This window comes from Pristiophorus japonicus, chromosome 10 (genome assembly GCF_044704955.1).
Source record: "Pristiophorus japonicus isolate sPriJap1 chromosome 10, sPriJap1.hap1, whole genome shotgun sequence".
Taxonomy (NCBI): domain Eukaryota; kingdom Metazoa; phylum Chordata; class Chondrichthyes; family Pristiophoridae; genus Pristiophorus; species Pristiophorus japonicus.
Genome location: NC_091986.1, coordinates 209,572,587 through 209,590,166, shown reverse-complemented (window position 1 = coordinate 209,590,166; position 17,580 = coordinate 209,572,587).

The following is a 17,580-nucleotide window of genomic DNA, read 5'->3' as shown; positions in this document are numbered from 1 at the left end:
ATTCTGTGAGAGGTGGGCGCCGGAGGGACTGGGGTGCATCATTACCCCCGGAATCCAAATTTTAACTTGATTTAAGTGTGTGGTAAAATGTTAATTTGTTTATTTGTTGGTTAATAAGGAGCAACTTGATTTAAGTTTCAACTAAACATAGTTGTAGGGCTGCTGCATTGTGAGTGGCTTAGCCAGTCACGTGATGTTCACAAGACTCAATAAAACCCCAGCCAGTTGGGTCTAGGTCATCCACAATGAGGTATGCAGTTGTGAGCCCAGTGGATGAACTGCTAATGTGTGGTGTGATTGTTAAACCTTTGTTAATAAACCAACTAGTTCTTAATAGCAATGTGTTGCTATGAAATCTTAAGCAAATACATTACAGACCTGAATTCCACTTTTTTGCCAAATCCCCATCTCCCTTGATTCCCATCAGAAACATTCACACATACACACATATTTTATGTCCTAGTTCATGGGATGGAGGCGGGATGTTGAGTGTCATTGAGAACAACTCTATTGCCACCCCACCTTAAATCATCAATGTCACCACAGGATGGAAAGGAACCCTGAGCCCTTCTGCTTCTGGCTGGCCATCATACACTTCTTGCTACTGAGTCACTCTACATTGCACTGACACTGTATTATATACATAGACCATGAGCTTGGTGCCGGGTTTGAGATCCTGGTCTTCGAACGCTTCAGGGACATCCTCAAAGCCTCCTTGGAAAAAAATGTATCATCCCCACCGACTCTTGGGAATCCCTGGCCCAAGACTGCTCAAAGTGGAGGAGGATCATCCGGGAAGGCGGCAAACACTTCGAGTCTCTTCGCCGGGAGCACACGGAAGCCAAGTACAAACAGCGGAAGGAACGTACGACAAATCAAGCACCCCACCAACCCGTCCCTCCAACCACCATCTGTCCCACCTGTGACAGAGACTGTGGATCCCGCATTGGGCTCATCAGTCACCTTAGAACTTAGTGTGGAAGCAAGTCATCCTCGACTCCGGGGGACTGCCCAAGAGAGAGAGATCATGGGGCCGAAATTCACTGTCCCCGAAGGGATGGCTACCGTGGGGTTTGGGCAGCCGATCGGAAAAAATCGATTAGCCACCGCGGTTGGGTACTTTTCCCTCCCCGAGCCATATTCAGCTCGGGGTGGCAGGGGCGGGGCGGGAGTTTAGCAGTGCGCACTTCCAGCGAAAACGGCATGGTGAAGCCAGAGTAAAGGAAGATTTTCGTGCAGTGAGGGAAGCCGCGGCCAGGCCGCTGGGAAACAGGCACCATCTGGATTTTCAGCTGTAAAATTGTAGGAGTACTTCAGATAGTGCCCCGCCAGGTATTCGAGTCGGTGCTCGAACACGACACCACTGGAGTGCTCCCAGGATCCGGGGCCCTTTGACAAGAAAAAAGTTTCATGAAGTTTTGATTTGAATTTAAAGTGAAATAAGTTGTCGTAATTGTCTTGGCTTCGTTAAACCCGCTGAGTGCTGCTCAGAGGTTTTGACAGACCTTTGCAGAACTTTCACTTCTGACTGTTCAGTGGAGGCCTGCAGGCCTCATAGTGGGCTGCAGAGACCTGCGTGGCAGGGTTCACCCTGGGGGTGGGAGGAGTGTTGGGAGGGAAACACCTGGCACACCTGGTGAGAAGCAGGGCGGCACCCAGGAGAAGGCGTCACCGTCAGCACTGTGCAGACAGGCAGCGGGCAAGGGAGGCAGCAGCCATGGCTGCACAACCGAGAGAAGGGCGTGCACATGTGAGCAGACCTGCAGCTAGGGAGGGTGGCCAGGAGGGAGATGGCATCGGGAGGAGGGTGAGGAATGCTCCCCCCCGCCGCTCCCCCACCCTTCCCTCCAAATACTGGGAGAGGAGCCTTTCCAGCAAGTGCCTCCACAGGAGCCCAAGAATGAGGAGGACCAGGGAGTTGGCCAGCAGGCAGCTACCAGGGGAGGTGGCCAACACAGACGTGGGGGAAGGAGGCCCTACTCTGAAAGGGTCTACAGACCTCAGTTCTCCTTCCTCCAGCTCACTGATTAGCAATGAGTGCGAAGCTACGATTTCAAATGGAATTACTCAGGAAGCTGTGCACTGTCCTGCGAGAAGATCTGCAGCTTCAGACACGCCTCAGGGCCACCCTCACCGTGGAGACCAAGGTCACCATCGCCTTGAGTTTTTAATGCCACGGTGCCTTTCCAGTCTGCCACTGCAGACATTGGCAACGTCTCCAAATTCTCGGCACATCGGTGTATCCAGCAGGTCACAGATGCACTGAACAGGGGAAGGGTCCAGTACAACTCCTTCCCGATGACAAGGGACAAACAGGTGGAGCGGCTGGCCGGATTTACCTGAATGGCAGGCTTCCTGAGGAAGCAGGGTGCCATTGACTGCACCCACGTTGGGCTGAGGGTGCCACATCATCACCCTGAGATCTTTGTGAACCGCAAAGGCTTCCACTGGCTGAATGTACAGCTTGTGTGTGACCACCAGCGTCGGATCCTGGCAGTTGGTGCGAGGTACCCAGGCAGCAGCAATGATTTGTTCATTCTGCCCCAGACCAGTGTGCCCGCCCTCTTCACCAGCCCGAATCAGGATTCCAGTTGGCTGTTGGGGTGAGGGATCGCCCCTGTCCACTTGGCGGTTCACTCCACTGCGGAAGCCCAGGACAGCGCCAGAGCATGCATACTCATTGTGCCACCAGGTGCATCATCGAGCAGTGCATAGGCTCCTCAAGCAGAGGTTCCGGTGCCTGGACCGCTCTGGTGGCACCTTGCAGTACTCTCCTCAACGGGGCTCCATAAACATCGTGGTCTGCTGCAGGCTGCACGACCTGGCCATCATGAGGGGACAGCCGCTGGTTGTCGAGCCGGCAGTACCACCTGAGGAGGAGGTGGAGGAGGCGCAGGAGGAGGAGAAGGAGGAAGAGAAGGAGGCACAGCAGGAGGAGGAGGAGGAGGAGGAGGAGGTGCAGGAGGAGGAGGTGGAGGAGGAGGAGGTGCAGGAGGAGGAGAAGCAGGAAGAGAAGGAGGCACAGCAGGAGGAGGTGGAGGAGGAGGAGGTGCAGAAGCAGGAGGAGGAGGAGGAGAAGGTGCAGGAGGAGGAGGAGGAGGATCCCCGTAGCACCAGAGCTAGGAGGCGTTGCCCCCATCGCAACACTGGAAGGGAGCTGCAGCTGCGTCTCATAGCTGCTCGCTTCAGATAATCCCATCCACACATGACTCTTCAGCTCCAACTTTCAATGGCCATTGCAATGAGTGCCTTAACAATTGTACATCACTGCCTGGAGTAAAAAAATAACGGGGAAGGTGGCTCAACCGTGGCTAACAAGGGAAATTAAGGATAATGTTAAATCCAAGGAAGAGGCATATAAATTGGCCAAAAAAAGTAGCAAACCTGAGGACTGGGAGAATTTTGCAATACAGCAGAGGAGGACAAAGGGTTTAATTAGGAGGGGAAAATAGAGTATGAGAGGAAGCTTGCTGGGAACATAAAAACTGACTGCAAAAGCTTCTATAGATAAGTGAAGAGAAAAAGATTAGTGAGAACAAACATAGGTCCCTTGCAGTCAGATTCAGGTGAATTTATAATGGGGAACAAAAAAATGACAGACCTGTTAAACAAATACTTTGGTTCTGTTTTCACTAAGGAAGACACAAATAACCTTCCGGAAATACTAGGGGACCGAGGGTCTGGTGAGAATGAGGAACTGAAGGATACCTTTATAAAGCGGGAAATTGTGTTAGGGAAATAGATGGGATTGAAGACCGATAAATCCCTGGGGCCTGATGGTCTGCATCCCAGAGTACTGAAGGAAGTGGCCATAGAAATAGTGGATGCATTGGTGATCATTTTCCAACAGTCTATCGACTCTGGATCAGTTCCTATGGACTGGAGGGTAGCAAATGTAACACCACTGTTTAAAAAAGGAGGGAAAGAGAAAACGGGTAATTATAGACTGGTTAGCCTGACATCAGTAGTGGGGAAAATGTTGGAATGAATTATTAAAAATGAAATAGCAGCGCATTATAAAGCAGTGACAGGATTGGTCCAAGTCAACATGGATTTATGAAAAGGAAATCATGCTTGACAAATCTTCTGGAATTTTTTGAGGATGTAACTAGTAGAGTGGACAAGGGAGAACCAATGGATGTGGTGTATTTGGACTTTCAAAGGGCTTTTGACAAGGTCCCACACAAGAGATTGGTGTGCAAAATCAAAGCACATGGTATTGGGGGTAATGTACTGACGTGGGTAGAGAACTGGTTGGCAGACAGGAAGCAGTGAGTTGGGATAAACAGGTCCTTTTCAGAATGGCAGGCAGTGACTAGTGGTGTGCCACAGGGCTGGGACCCCAGCTATTTACAATATACATTAATAACTTAGATGAAGGAATTGAGTGTAATATCTCCAAGTTTGCAGATGACACTAAACTGGGTGGCGGTGTGAGCTGTGAGGAGGACACTAAAAGGCTGCAGGGTGACTTGGACAGGTTAGGTGAGTGAACAAATGCATGGCAGGTGCAGAATAATGTGGATAAATGTGAGGTTATCCACTTTGGTGGCAATAACAGGAAGGCCGAATATTATCTGAATGGTGACAGATTAGGAAAAGGGAAAGTACAGCGAGACCTGGGTGTCATGGTACATCAGTCATTGAAAGTTGGCATGCAGGTACAGCAGGCGATGAAGAAGGCAAATGGTATGTTGGCCTTCATAGGCAGGGGATTTGAGTATAGGAGCAGGGAGGTCTTACTGCAGTTGTACAGGGCCTTGGTGAGGCCTCACCTGGAATATTGTGTTCAGTTTTGGTCTCCTAATCTGACGAAGGACGTTCTTGCTATTGAGGGAGTGCAGCGAAAGTTCACCAGACTGATTCCCGGGATGGCAGAACTGACATATGAGGAAAGCCTGGATCAACTGGGCCTTTATACACTGGAGTTTAGAAAGATGAGAGGGGATCTCAAAGAAACTTACAAGATTCTGACGGGACTGGACAGGTTAGATGCGGGAAGAATGTTCCAGATGATGGGGAACTCCAGAACCAGGGCACACAGTCTTAGGATAAGGGGTAAGCCATTTAGGACTGACATGAGAAGAAACTTCTTCACACAGGGAGTTGTTAACCTGTGGAATTTCCTGCCGCAGAGAGTTGTTGATGCCAGTTCATTGGATCTATTCAAGAGGGAGTTAGATATGGCCCTTACGGCTGAAGGGATCAAGAGGTAGGGAGAAAAAGCAGGAAAGGGGTAATGAGGGAATGATCAGCCATGATCTTATTGAATGGTGGTGCAGGCTCAAAGGACCAAAAGGCCTACTCTTGCACCTCTTTTCTATGTTTCTATAGTTCTATGTTAACGCAGAATTGCCCACTCCCAAATGAAACACCTGGCCAGATATACGTGCTAAAATAAAGATTTATCCAATTATCCAAATCACTGCAAAACCAGACCATGAAGAATAATATAATCCTATAATATAATAATACTCTAATCAATTTTTACCCCTGTCCATCTCACTATAACACCTGGCTACCCTAACTATCATCCCTGTTGCTGCACCATGGGTCCGGGAAGGCTGCTGTGGTTGTTGTCTGGGACCTACAGCTGTACTTCCTGGAACACCTCTGGGCTTGGACCGGCCGGGTGCAGACTGGCCAGCACCCTCCTGGGAGGGTGCGTCCTTACATATATGGAGGTGCCTGACACCTCCCCTGCAATATGTACTGGCGGTCTGCCAGGTCTCCCCACGTCAGGAAACAGTATTCTTTTTCTGTCCTCCACACTGTCCATAAGTGTCTCCAGCTCCATATCAGTGAACCTGTTGGCTCTCCTTTCACCTCTTACACCAGCCATCTTTCCCAAACTCTTTCCATCTCTCTCAGAGGGACGTAAAAGGTCCCACGGCACTATTTTGAAGACTAGCAGAGGAGTTTTTCAATATTTATCCCTCAATCAACATCACTAAAACAGATTGGTGCGGAAATTGCGGTCGGAGGCTTCCCGACCTGAAAAAAATCTACAAATTTACCTGGTGGACCGAGAGGTTTGGAGACGTGCGGTCCTGGCCTCTATGCGAAGGCCTGCGTAGAGGCCCGCGTATCCCAGGGGTGCAAGCGTTTCACAAGCGTCCCTGGGATCACATGGGCCGACCCAACCAATCAAAGTAGGGGGATCCCTACTCATACTTGTGGTGAGTTACATCTATATTAAATCACCATTAAATACGAGTGGGAATACCCTAAAGAATACACAAACACTTAAAATAATTTTTTTTTTTAAATCACGCTTAAAATTAATCAAAATGGAATTTAATTTGAATTTTTTTAAATCAAAAGTTAATCTTTTGAAAAATACATTTACAAGGGTCTTACTGTCAGCCATGGTTCGGTGGGTAGCACTCTTGCCTTTGAGTCAGAAGTTTTTGGGTTCAAGTCCCATTCCAGTTACTTGAGTACATAAATCAATGCTGACACTCCAGTGCAGTGCAGAGGGAGTTATTTTGCAGGTTTTTAAATGTTTAAATTATTGAAACAAATGTATTTTTCTGTCCCTTAAAAGTCTTACGCTGATAAAAGCAGGCCTTACTCCTGTTTTTGACCTGACATAAGAATTTTACGGGCATTTGCTGGGTAGATGTTGGGCAAATAGCCCAATTGCACACCAGCAAATGTCCATCTCTGTTAGATTTGTATGGTTCTTGACAGATTGCAAGTTCTGGGTTTATGCGCATTGAGTGCATGCCTGAACCCAGGAGTTGTGGGCCCCCTACACGCACATGTGCACCTTGTACTCGCCCACACGGGCCGTGAATTCAGCCCCATTATTTGGCCTATATCACAGTGTTGTTTCTGGGAGCTTGTTGTGTGCAAGTTGGCTGCCGCGTTTCCTACAGAACGGCAGTGACTACATTCCAAAATGTACTTCACTGGCTGCAAAGTGCTTTGTGACATCTGGTGGTCATTAAAGGCGCAATAGAAATGTAAGTCTTTCTCTTTCTATTCTCAAGTTTGGCTATTGCTATCTGTGTAAGAACACTTGACATTGTCAGGAAGGAAAATTATTATCTGAATGGTGACAGATTAGTAAAAGGGGAGGTGCAACGAGACCTGAGTGTCATGGTACATCAGTCATTGAAAGTTGGCATACAGGTACAGCAGGCGGTGAAGAATGCAAATGGTATGTTGGCCTTCATAGCGAGGGGATTTGAGTATAGGAGCAGGGACGTCTTACTGCAGTTGTACAGGGCCTTGGTGAGGCCACACCTTGAGTACTGTGTGCAGTTTTGATCTCCTAATCTGAGGAAGGACATTCTTGCCATTGGTGGAGTGCAGCGAAGGTTCACCAGACTGATTCCCGGGATGACAGGACTGACATATGAAGAACGACTGGATTATATTCACTGGAATTTAGAAGAATGAGAGGGGATCTCATAGAAACATATAAAATTCTGATGGGATTGGACAAGTTAGATGCAGGAAGAATGTTCCCAATGTTGGGGAAGTCCAGAACCAGGGGTCACAGCCTAAGGATAAGGGGTAAGCCATATAGGACCGAGATGAGGAGAAACTTCTTCACTCAGAGAGTTGTGAGCATGTGGAATTCTCTACCAGAGAGAGTTGTTGAGGCCAGTTCGTTAGATGTGGCCCTTACGACTAAAGGGATCAAGGGGTATGGAGAGAAAGCAGGAATGGGGTACTGAAGTTGCATGATCAACCATGATCGTATTGAATGGTGGTGCAGGCTTGAAGGCCTGCTCCTGCACCTATTTTCTATGTTTCTATGTTTCTATGTCGTGACTCATTGGAGAAGAACTAGCCGATCGTATTAATGTTCGGTGGGCAGGATTTTCCCTATGCTGCTGCCTCTGTTAGCATTCTGGAAGGGCGGTAATGGTGGCGGGGATGGTTTCTGGGCAGGCGACCAGCTCCCAGCACTCTGCAGGAAATTAGTAGCCGGTTTTGGTGTGGGCGCTGAGCAGCATCGCCCGGGAGTGTCGAGCCGGTTTGGAACGTCACCGGTTTCGATAGCGCATCGATTTTTGTTGGACGCCGACACTCTACTCGCCCTCCTGTATGGATCAGAGGCATGGACGTCTTACAGAAGACATGTCAAGTCGCTGGAGATATATCACCAACAATGTCTCCGCAAGATCCTGCAAATCCCCTGGGCGGACAGGCGCACCAACATCAGTGTCCTCAGACTAACATCCGCAGTATTGAAGCACTGACCACACTCGATCAGCTTCGCTGGGCAGGCCACTTAGTTTGCATGTCAGAGCTCCTTCATGGCAACCGAGCCAAAGGTGGATAGCGGAAACGTTACAGGTACACCCTTGTGGTAAATCAGTGCCACGCCCCCTTCCCCCGACGAATATCTGTCCCACCTGTGACAGGGTCTGTGGCTCTCGTGTTGGACGTCGTGTTCAGCCACCAAAGAACTCACTTTAGGAGTGGAAGCAAGTCTTCCTCGATTCAGAGGGACTGCCTATGATGAGCACCCCCTAGTGGAACCGCCTGGAAAACCTGGTGGTTGGAGCTGACCCGGCGGCGGTGAGTGAAGTTAGTTATGAATGAGGTAAGTGTGATTGTTTTGTTTGTTTTTATCTTTGCGGTTTATCCTAATGTGGGGTGGGCAAGGCATTGGGAATGTTTTTTGTGTGTTTTGTGTGGTATTTTTTTTTTTCAGTGAGGCCTTCCTTCGGGCGCTCCGAGGCCGGCTCATTAGCAATGGATTTTCAGTTGCTCAGCCGGCCGAGCGCCCTAAAAGAGGTATGCAACGCCTCCCTTAGCGCTCCGCTCTACACTCAGGGTCCAGCTGACGAAATTTGCTGACTGAAGCACAAACCAATTCCCGATGTAAACTTTACTGCCCTGCCGCCATTACCGCTCTGAACTGACAAGAACCGAAAATCCAACCCAATAGAAAGTCTGGAACAGGACATGAAAAGTTGACGACCAATCAAAGAAACATAGAAACATAGAAAATAGGTGCAGGAGTAGGCCATTCAGCCCTTCGAGCCTGTACCATCATTCAATAAGATCATGGCTGATCATTCACCTCAGTACCCTTTCCTGCTTTCTCTCCATACACCTTGATCCCTTTACCCGTAAGGGCCAAATCTAACTCCCTCTTGAATATATCCAATCAACTGGCATCAACAACTCTCTGCGGTAGAGAATTCCACAGGTTAACAACTCTCTGAGTGAAAATGTTTCTCCTCATCTCAGTCCTAAATGGCTTACCTTTTATCCTTAGTCTGTGTCTCCTAGTTCTGGACTTCCCCAACTTTGGGAATATTCTTCCTGCATCGCACCTGTCCAGTCCCATAAGAATCTTATAAGTTTCTATGAGATCGCCTCTCATCCTTCTAAACTCCAGTGAATACAGGCCCAGTCGATCCAATCTCTCCTCATATGTCAGTCCAGCCATCCCGGGAATCAGTCTGGTGAACCTTCGCTGCACTGCCTCAATAGCAAGAATGTCCTTCGTCAGATTAGGAGACCAAAACTGAACACAATATTCCAGGTGAGGCCTCACCAAGGACCTGTACAAGACCTCCCTGCTCCTATAAACAAACTCCCTAGGTATGAAGGCCAACATACCATTTGCCTTCTTCACCGCCTGCTGTAGCTGCATGCCAACTTTCAATGACTGATGTATCATGACACCCAGGTCTTCTTGTACCTCCCCTTTTCCTAATCTGCCACCATTCAGATAATATTCTGCCTTTGAGTTTTTGCCCCCAAAGTGGATAACCTCACATTTATCCACATTATACTGCATCTGCCATGCATTTGCTCACTCACCTAACCTGTCCAAGTCACCCTGCAGTTTCTTAGCATCCTCCTCACAGCTCACACCGCCTAGTTCTTTGTCATCTGCAAACTTGGAGATATTACACTCAATTCCTTCATCCAAATCATTAATGTATAATGTAAATAGCTGGGGTCCCAACACTGAGCCCTGTGGCACCCCATTAGTCACTGCCTGCCATTCTGAAAAGGACCTGTTTATCCCGACTCTCTAGTTCCTGTCTGCCAACCAGATTTCTATCCACCTTAGTACATTACCCGCAATACCATGTGCTTTACTTTTGCACACCAATCTCTTGTGTGGGACCTTGTCAAAAGCCTTTTGAAAGTCCAAATGCACCACATCCACTGGTTCTCCCTTGTCCACTCTACTAGTTACATCCTCAAAAAATTCCAGAAGATTTGTCAAGCATGATTTCCCTTTCATGAATCCATGTTGACTTGGACAGATCCTGTCACTGCTTTCCAAATGCATTGTTATTTCATCTTTAATAATTGATTCCAACTTTTCCCCACTACTGATGTCAGGCTAACCAATTTATAATTACCCGTTTTCTCCCTCCCTCCTTTTTTAAAAAGTGGTGTTACATTAGCTACCCTCCAGTCCATCGTAACTGAGCCAGAGTCGATAGGCTGTTGGAAAATGATCACCATTGCAACCATTATTTCTAGGGCCACTTCCTTAAGTACTCTGGGATGCAGACTATCAGGCTCCAGGGATTTATCGGCTTTCAATTCCATCAATTTCCCGAACACAATTTCCCGCCTAATAAGGATATCCTTCAGTTCCTCCTTCTCACTAGACCCTCGGTACACGAATACTTCCGGAAGTTTATTTGTGTCTTCCTTCGTGAAGACTGAACCAAAGTGTTTGTTCAACTAGTCTGCCATTTCTTTGTTCCCCATTATAAATTCACCTGAATCCGACTGCATGGGACCTACATATGTCTTCACTAATCTTTTTCTCTTCACATATCTATAGAAATTTTGCAGTCAGTTTTTATGTTCCCGGCAAGCTTCCTCTCATACTCTATTTTCCCCCTCCTAATTAAACCCTTTGACCTCCTCTGCTGAGTTCTAAATGTCTCCCAGTCCTCAGGTTTGCTACTTTTTCTGGCCAATTTATATGCCTCTTCCTTGGATTTAAAACTATGCTTAATTTCCCTTGTTAGCCACGGTTGAGCCACCTTCCCCATTTTATTTTTACTCCAGACAGGGATATACAATTGCTGAAGTTCGTCCATGTGATCTTTAAATGTCTATCCACCGTCAACCCTTTAAATATCATTTGCCAGACTATTCTAGCCAATTCACATCTCATACCATCAAAGTTACCTTTACTTAAGTTCAGGACCCTAGTCTCTGAATTAACTGTGTCACTCTCCATCTTAATAAAGAATTCTACCATATTATTCCCCAAGGGCCCTCGCTTAACAAGATTACTATTTAGTCCATTCTCATTACATATCACCCAGTCTAGGATGGCCAGCCCTCTAGTTGGTTCCTCGGCATATTAGTCCAGAAAACCATCCCTAATACACTCCAGGAAATTCTCCTCCATCGTATTGCTACCTGTTTGGTTAGCCCAATCTATATGTAGATTAAAGTCGCCCATGATAACTGCTGTACCTTTATTGCATGCATCCCTAATTTCTTCTTTGATGCTGTCCCCAACCTCATTACTACTATTTGTTGGTCTGTACAGAACTCCCACGAGAATTTTCTGCCCTTTGGTATTCCGCAGCTCCACCCATACAGTTTCCACATCATCCAAGCTAATGTGCTTCCTTACTATTGCATTAATTTCCTCTTTAACCAGCAACGCGACCCCACCTCCTTTTCCTTTCTGTCTATCCTTCCTGAATGTTGAATACCTCTGGATGTTGAGTTATCAGCCTTGGTCACTCTGGAGCCATGTCTCCGTGATGCCAATTATAACATATTCGTTAATTGCTGCCTGAGCAGTTAATTCGTCCACCTTATTATGAATACTCCTCGCATTGAGGCACAGAGCCTTCAGGCTTGTCTTTTTAACATATTTTGCCCTTTTAGAATTTTGAAGCAATGTGGCCCTTTTTGATTTTTGCCTTGGGTTTCTCTGCCCTCCACTTTTACTTTTCTTCTTTCTATCTTTTGCTTCTGCCCCTATTTTACTTCCCTCTGTCTCCCAGCATAAGTTCCCATCCCCCTGCCATATTAGTTTAACCCCGCCCAAACAGCACTAGCAAACACTCCCCCTCGGACATTGGTTCCGGTCCTGCCCAGGTGCAGACCGTCCGGTTTGTACTGGTCCCACCTCCCCCAGAATCAATGTCCCAGGAATTTGAATCCCTCCCTTCTGCACCACTCCTCAAGCCACGTAATCATCTGGGCTATCCTGCGATTCCCACTCTCACTAGCACTTGGCACTGGTAGCAATCCTGAGATTACTACTTTTGAGGTCCTATTTTTTAATTTAGCTCCTAGCTCCCTAAATCAGCTTGTAGAACCTCATCCCATTTTTTTTCCTATATCGTTGGTACCTATATGTACCACGACAACTGGCTGTTCACCCTCCCCCTTCAAAATGTCCTGCACCCGTTCCGAGACATCCTTGACCCTTGCACCAGGGAGGCAACATACCATCCTGGAGTCTCGATTGCAGCCGCAGAAACATCTATCTATTCCCCTTACAATCGAATCCCCGATCACTATAGCTCTCCCACTCTTTTTCCTGCCCTCCTGTGCAGCAGAGCCACCCACGGTGCCATGAACTTGGCTGCTGCTGCCCTCCCCTGATGAGTCATCCCCCTCAACAGTACCCAAAGCAGTGTATCTGTTTTGCAGGGGGATGACCGCAGGGTATTCCTGCACTACCTTCCTTCCACTGTTCTTCCTGTTGGTCACCCATTCCTAGTCTGGCTGTGTACCCTTTACCTCAGGCCTTCAATATAAAACAGTCACTAATAAATCCAGTAAAGAATTCAGGAGAAACTTCTTTACCCAGAGAGTGGTGAGAATGTGGAACTCACTACCACAGGGAAGAGTTGAGGCGAATAGCACAGATGACTTTTAGGGGAAGCCAGATAAACACATGAGGGAGAAAGGAATAGAAGGATGTGCAGAGAGGGTGAGATGAAGTCAGGTCGAAGGAAGCTCGTGTGGAGCATAAGCACCAGCACAGACTATTTGGGCCAAATGGCCTGTTTCCTTACTGTAAGTTCGATGTAATTCTCTGTGTTGATCGCTGAGCTCCTCTAATTCTGGCCTCTTGTGTATTCCCAATTTTAATGGGCTGCCGTGCTTTCAGCTGCTAAGCTTTGGAATTCCCTCCCTAAATCTCTCCGCCTCTCTCTCTCTCCTCCTTTAAGACGTTCCTTAAAGCCGATGTCTTTGACCAAGATTTTGGGCATTTGTCCTGATATCTCCTTCTGTGGCTCGGTGTCAGAAATGTTTTCATTGATAATCTCTCTTGTTGACTGCCTTGGCTCATTTCGTGACATGAATTGTGTGAAATAAATGTAAGTCGTTGTTGATGTTGTAAACCTACTGTCAACCAAGCGGTGGTTTAATATTGCTATCGATGTGTTTATGGTTTCGAATGGAATGCGCGTTCTATCGAGGAATCCACAGACAGGTATTGAGTTTCAGAAGGCGGTGGAGAAACACATAAATCAGCCTCTAAATATAACTGATCGGCACAGATCCAAGCTTTGATTCATATTTCAGCAAATTTAGCCACTTTGCAGCCAGGAACGCAGGCAGGGCATCACGTTTAATTTTAATTGTGCAATGAAGACAAATGAGAGCTGGTTCAGGAGTTAACAAAATGACCGAGAGTTTTGAATGCAAAATGAACTGTGCTGGGTCTGGATGTGGCATGCGATCAATACTCGAAATGCAGGTGCATAAATCACCGATCGCCCCTCCCAACATAACAAGGTAATTTGAAGGAAACGTGGCTTTCACAACATCATCCGCTGGTGCGAATGGAGAATCATACATCAAGCACTGACATTTCCTGCTGCAAGAAAGTGCACACAGGGTAATGAATGATTTTTGTGCAATGCTACAGATATTTCCATAAGAAGAGCAGGGAACGTGCGTCAGAGATTAAACGTACTGAGCTGTGGAGTTGCCGGAGCTCAGCTTCCTGCTCACGCTGAACCTCATTGTCTTGAAAATTCCTCTGGTTATTACAACCCACTCCAAGGACTTGAGCACATAAATCTCGGCTGACACTCCAGTGCAGTGCTGAGGGAGTGCTGCACTGTCGGGGGTGCCGTCTATCGGATAAGACATTAAACCGAGGCCCCATCTGCTCTCTCAGGTGGACATAAAAGATCCCATGGCAATATTTCGAAGAAGAGCAAGGGGGTTATCCCTGGTGTCATGGCCAATATTTATCCTTCAACCAACATAACAAAATCAGTTAATCTGGTCATTATCACGCTGCTGTTTGTGGGAGCTTGTTGTTCGCAAATTGGCTGCCGCGTTTCCCACATTACAACAGTGACTACACTCCAAAAGTACTTCATTGACTGTAAGTGCTTCGAGACATCCAATGGTCACGAAAGGCGAGATATAAATGTAAGGCTAAGTCTAAAGTTGATAGTTGGTTCCTGATTTTAACTCACGCCCTGCCCTGACTGATGGAACAGCTGCCCCCAAGCTGGTGGGGTCTTGTTTAAATATGCAGATCAGGCTCTGATGATGTCCACTATTAGTCCGAATCCGAGGAGTGGGAGGGGGGAGCACTGATGGCTTTCCTGTCAGTCCACACTTGCCAGGAGGGGGATCGTGGGCCAGGTGAAGTCCAGGCAGGTGAGGAAGCTCCTTCAACGCTACCCCACTACCCCATCTCCCACCCTCACAAGAGCCTTTAGAGGTATAGTAGTGCAGTGGTTATGGTACTGGGCTGGTAATCCAAAAACCTGAACTAATAACTTGGCGATATAAGTTCAAATCCCACCATGGCAGCTGGGGAATTTAAACTCAGTGAATTAAATAAATCTGGAATTTAAAAAAATGAGTATTAGTGATACTGACCATGGGGTATGCTTTCCCCAAGGTCATCGCTGCCCCGAGAATACTGCTAAGTGTCATCAGTTAATGCCAGTGAACGTTTGCACTAGCTAGATACTGCCTGGTGAGAAAATGGTTCTTAGACCAAGATTCTCAGCAGTTTCTGGGTGGTTACAGCTGAAAGTAGCAAGAACAGGTGGCTCTTAACATTTTTTTTAAATTTACTCCGAGGCTGCTGCAAAGTCCTGTCCCCTCAGTACAGATTCACACGAGGCATGTAGTGAAGTCAAGGTCACTCTGGACCTGCACCTTTATTTCACAGCTCTGGAATGCCGCACATGCCTGAGACCTGTCCTTATATACCTGTCTCTTGCAAGTGCACCCCCGGTGGTAAGGTATGCTGGTGGTTACAGGTCATATCTTATTACAGTCATGTATAGCATGTTAGGATACAGTTATATATAATAATGTAAGATACATGACATCACCCTCCCCCAAGGTCTTATTTCTTTATAGGTTCAGTCTCTCAGGTGGTCTACGCTCTCGCATGGAGCGTCTGAGTTGTGGTTCAGTTGTTTGCCTTGGTGTCTGTTCTTCTTTGGGTGTGGTTGCTGGTATCGCGTCTGGGCTGTCTGTTTCGATTGGTGTGATTATTGTTGACTCGCCTGGGCTGTGTGTTGGGATTGCCCTTTCCTCAGGTTGTTCCCTCTGTCTGTCCACCAGGTGTGGTGTGAGTTCCACATTGTAGTCTGCCTCTGGTTCCGCAGTGTTGTTGGCAAATCTGCTTTTGACTTGGTCTACGTGCCTCCAGCAGGTTTTGCCATTGTCCATTTGTACTACCAGTAGCCTGTTTCCTTCCTTGCCCATTACTGTCCCTGCAAGCCATTTGGGACCCCTGCCATAGTTTAGTACAAACACTTTGTCCCCTAACTCATTCCATCTCCCCCTCGAATTTCTGTCATGGTACTCAGTCAGCTTACGGCACTTTGCCTCAACGATTTCGTGCATGTCTGGGAGGATTAATGAGAGCCTTGTTTTTAAAGTCCTTTTCATCAACAGTTGCGTGGGGGGGATCCCAGTCAGTGAGTGCGGACGAGATCTGTATGCCAACAGCAGTCGCGACAGGCGACCCTACAGCATGGGACCTTGGATTTTAAGCATGCCTTGTTTAATGATTTGCATTGCTCTCTCCGCCAGGCCGTTGGAGGCCGGCTTGAACGGTGCCGTCTTGACGTGATTTATGCCGTGGTCAATTATAAAGTCTTGGAATTCTGCGCTGGTGAAGCACGGACCATTGTCACTGATTATTATGTCAGGGATTCCGTGCTTTACAAACATGGTTACGAGGCTCTCCACAGTGGTGGAGGTTGTGCTCGAGTTTAAGATGGTGCATTCGATCCACTTTGAAAATGCATCTACAACTACGAGGAACGTTTTGCCCATGAATGGGTCCGCATAGTCTACGTGCACCCGTGACTACAGTTTGGTAGACCAGGGCCAGAGCTCAGTGGAGCCTCCCTGGGGGCATTGCTGAGTTGGGCACAAATGGTGCACCTTCGGACGCAAAGCTCCAAGTCCGCGTCATACCAGGCCACCAGACGTGCGATCTGGCTATGGTCTTCATGAGAACAATCCCCGGGTGCTCGCGGTGGAGCTCCAGGACAAATGCCTCTCTGCCTCGCAGAGGCATGACTACTCGGCTGCCCCACATCAGGCAGTCTGCTTCTAGTGATAGCTCATGCATGCGCCTGTGAAAGGGTTTTAATTCCTCGGGGCAGGCATCGTGAGCCTCTGCCCAGTCACCGGTTAGGACACATCTTTTTACTAAGGATAACGTGGGTCGCTGGCTGTCCAGGCTATGATTTGGCGAGCTGTCATGGGCGAACCTGTGGACTCAATGTCATTGATTGCCATGACTATCTCACAGCCCTGTTCATCAGACCCTTCCGTGGTCGCCAGGGATAGGCTGCTGAGCGCGTCGGCACAGTTGTCTGTGCCTGGTCTGTGCCTTATGGTATAGTCGTAGGACGCCAGCATGAGTGCCCAACATTGAATTCGCGCTGAGGCGTTGGCGTTTATTGCCTTGCTCTCGGATAGGAGGGACGTGAGGGGCTTGTGGTCGGTTTCGAACATGAACTTGGCCCCGAAAAGGTATTGGTGCATCTTTTTGACACGGACACGCACGCGAGCGCCTCCTTCTCTCCCATTCCGTACCCGCGCTCCGCCTGCGAAAGTGACCTGGAGGCATAAGCTTTGGCTTGTAATTTGTCCGCACTATTGACATGTTGCAAAACGCACCGACCCCATACGCTGACGCATCGCATGTGAGAACTAGCTTTTTACCTGGGTCAAAGAAAGTCAAAACACTGTTGGAACACAGAAGGTTGCGTGCCTTATTGAAGGCGCGTTCCTGGGCGTCCCCCCAAAACCAATCGCACCCCTTCCTGAGTAGCACATGGAGAGGCTCCAGCAGCGTGCTTAAGTTCTGCATAAAGTTCCCAAAGTAATTGAGTAGCCCGAGAAAGGCGCGCAGTTCTGAAACATTCTGGGGCCTGGGTGCCAGGCGAATTGCTTCTGTCATGGACTCTGTTGAGCGGATTCCATCAGCGGCAATCCTTCTGCCCAAAAATTCAACCTCGGGTGCGAGAAACAGGCACTTGGATTTCTTGACTCGTAGGCCTACCCGATCCAACCACTTTAGTACTTCCTCCAAATTACGGAGATGGGAGTCAGTGTCCCTGCCCATGATAAGTATGTCGTCTTAAAATACAACCA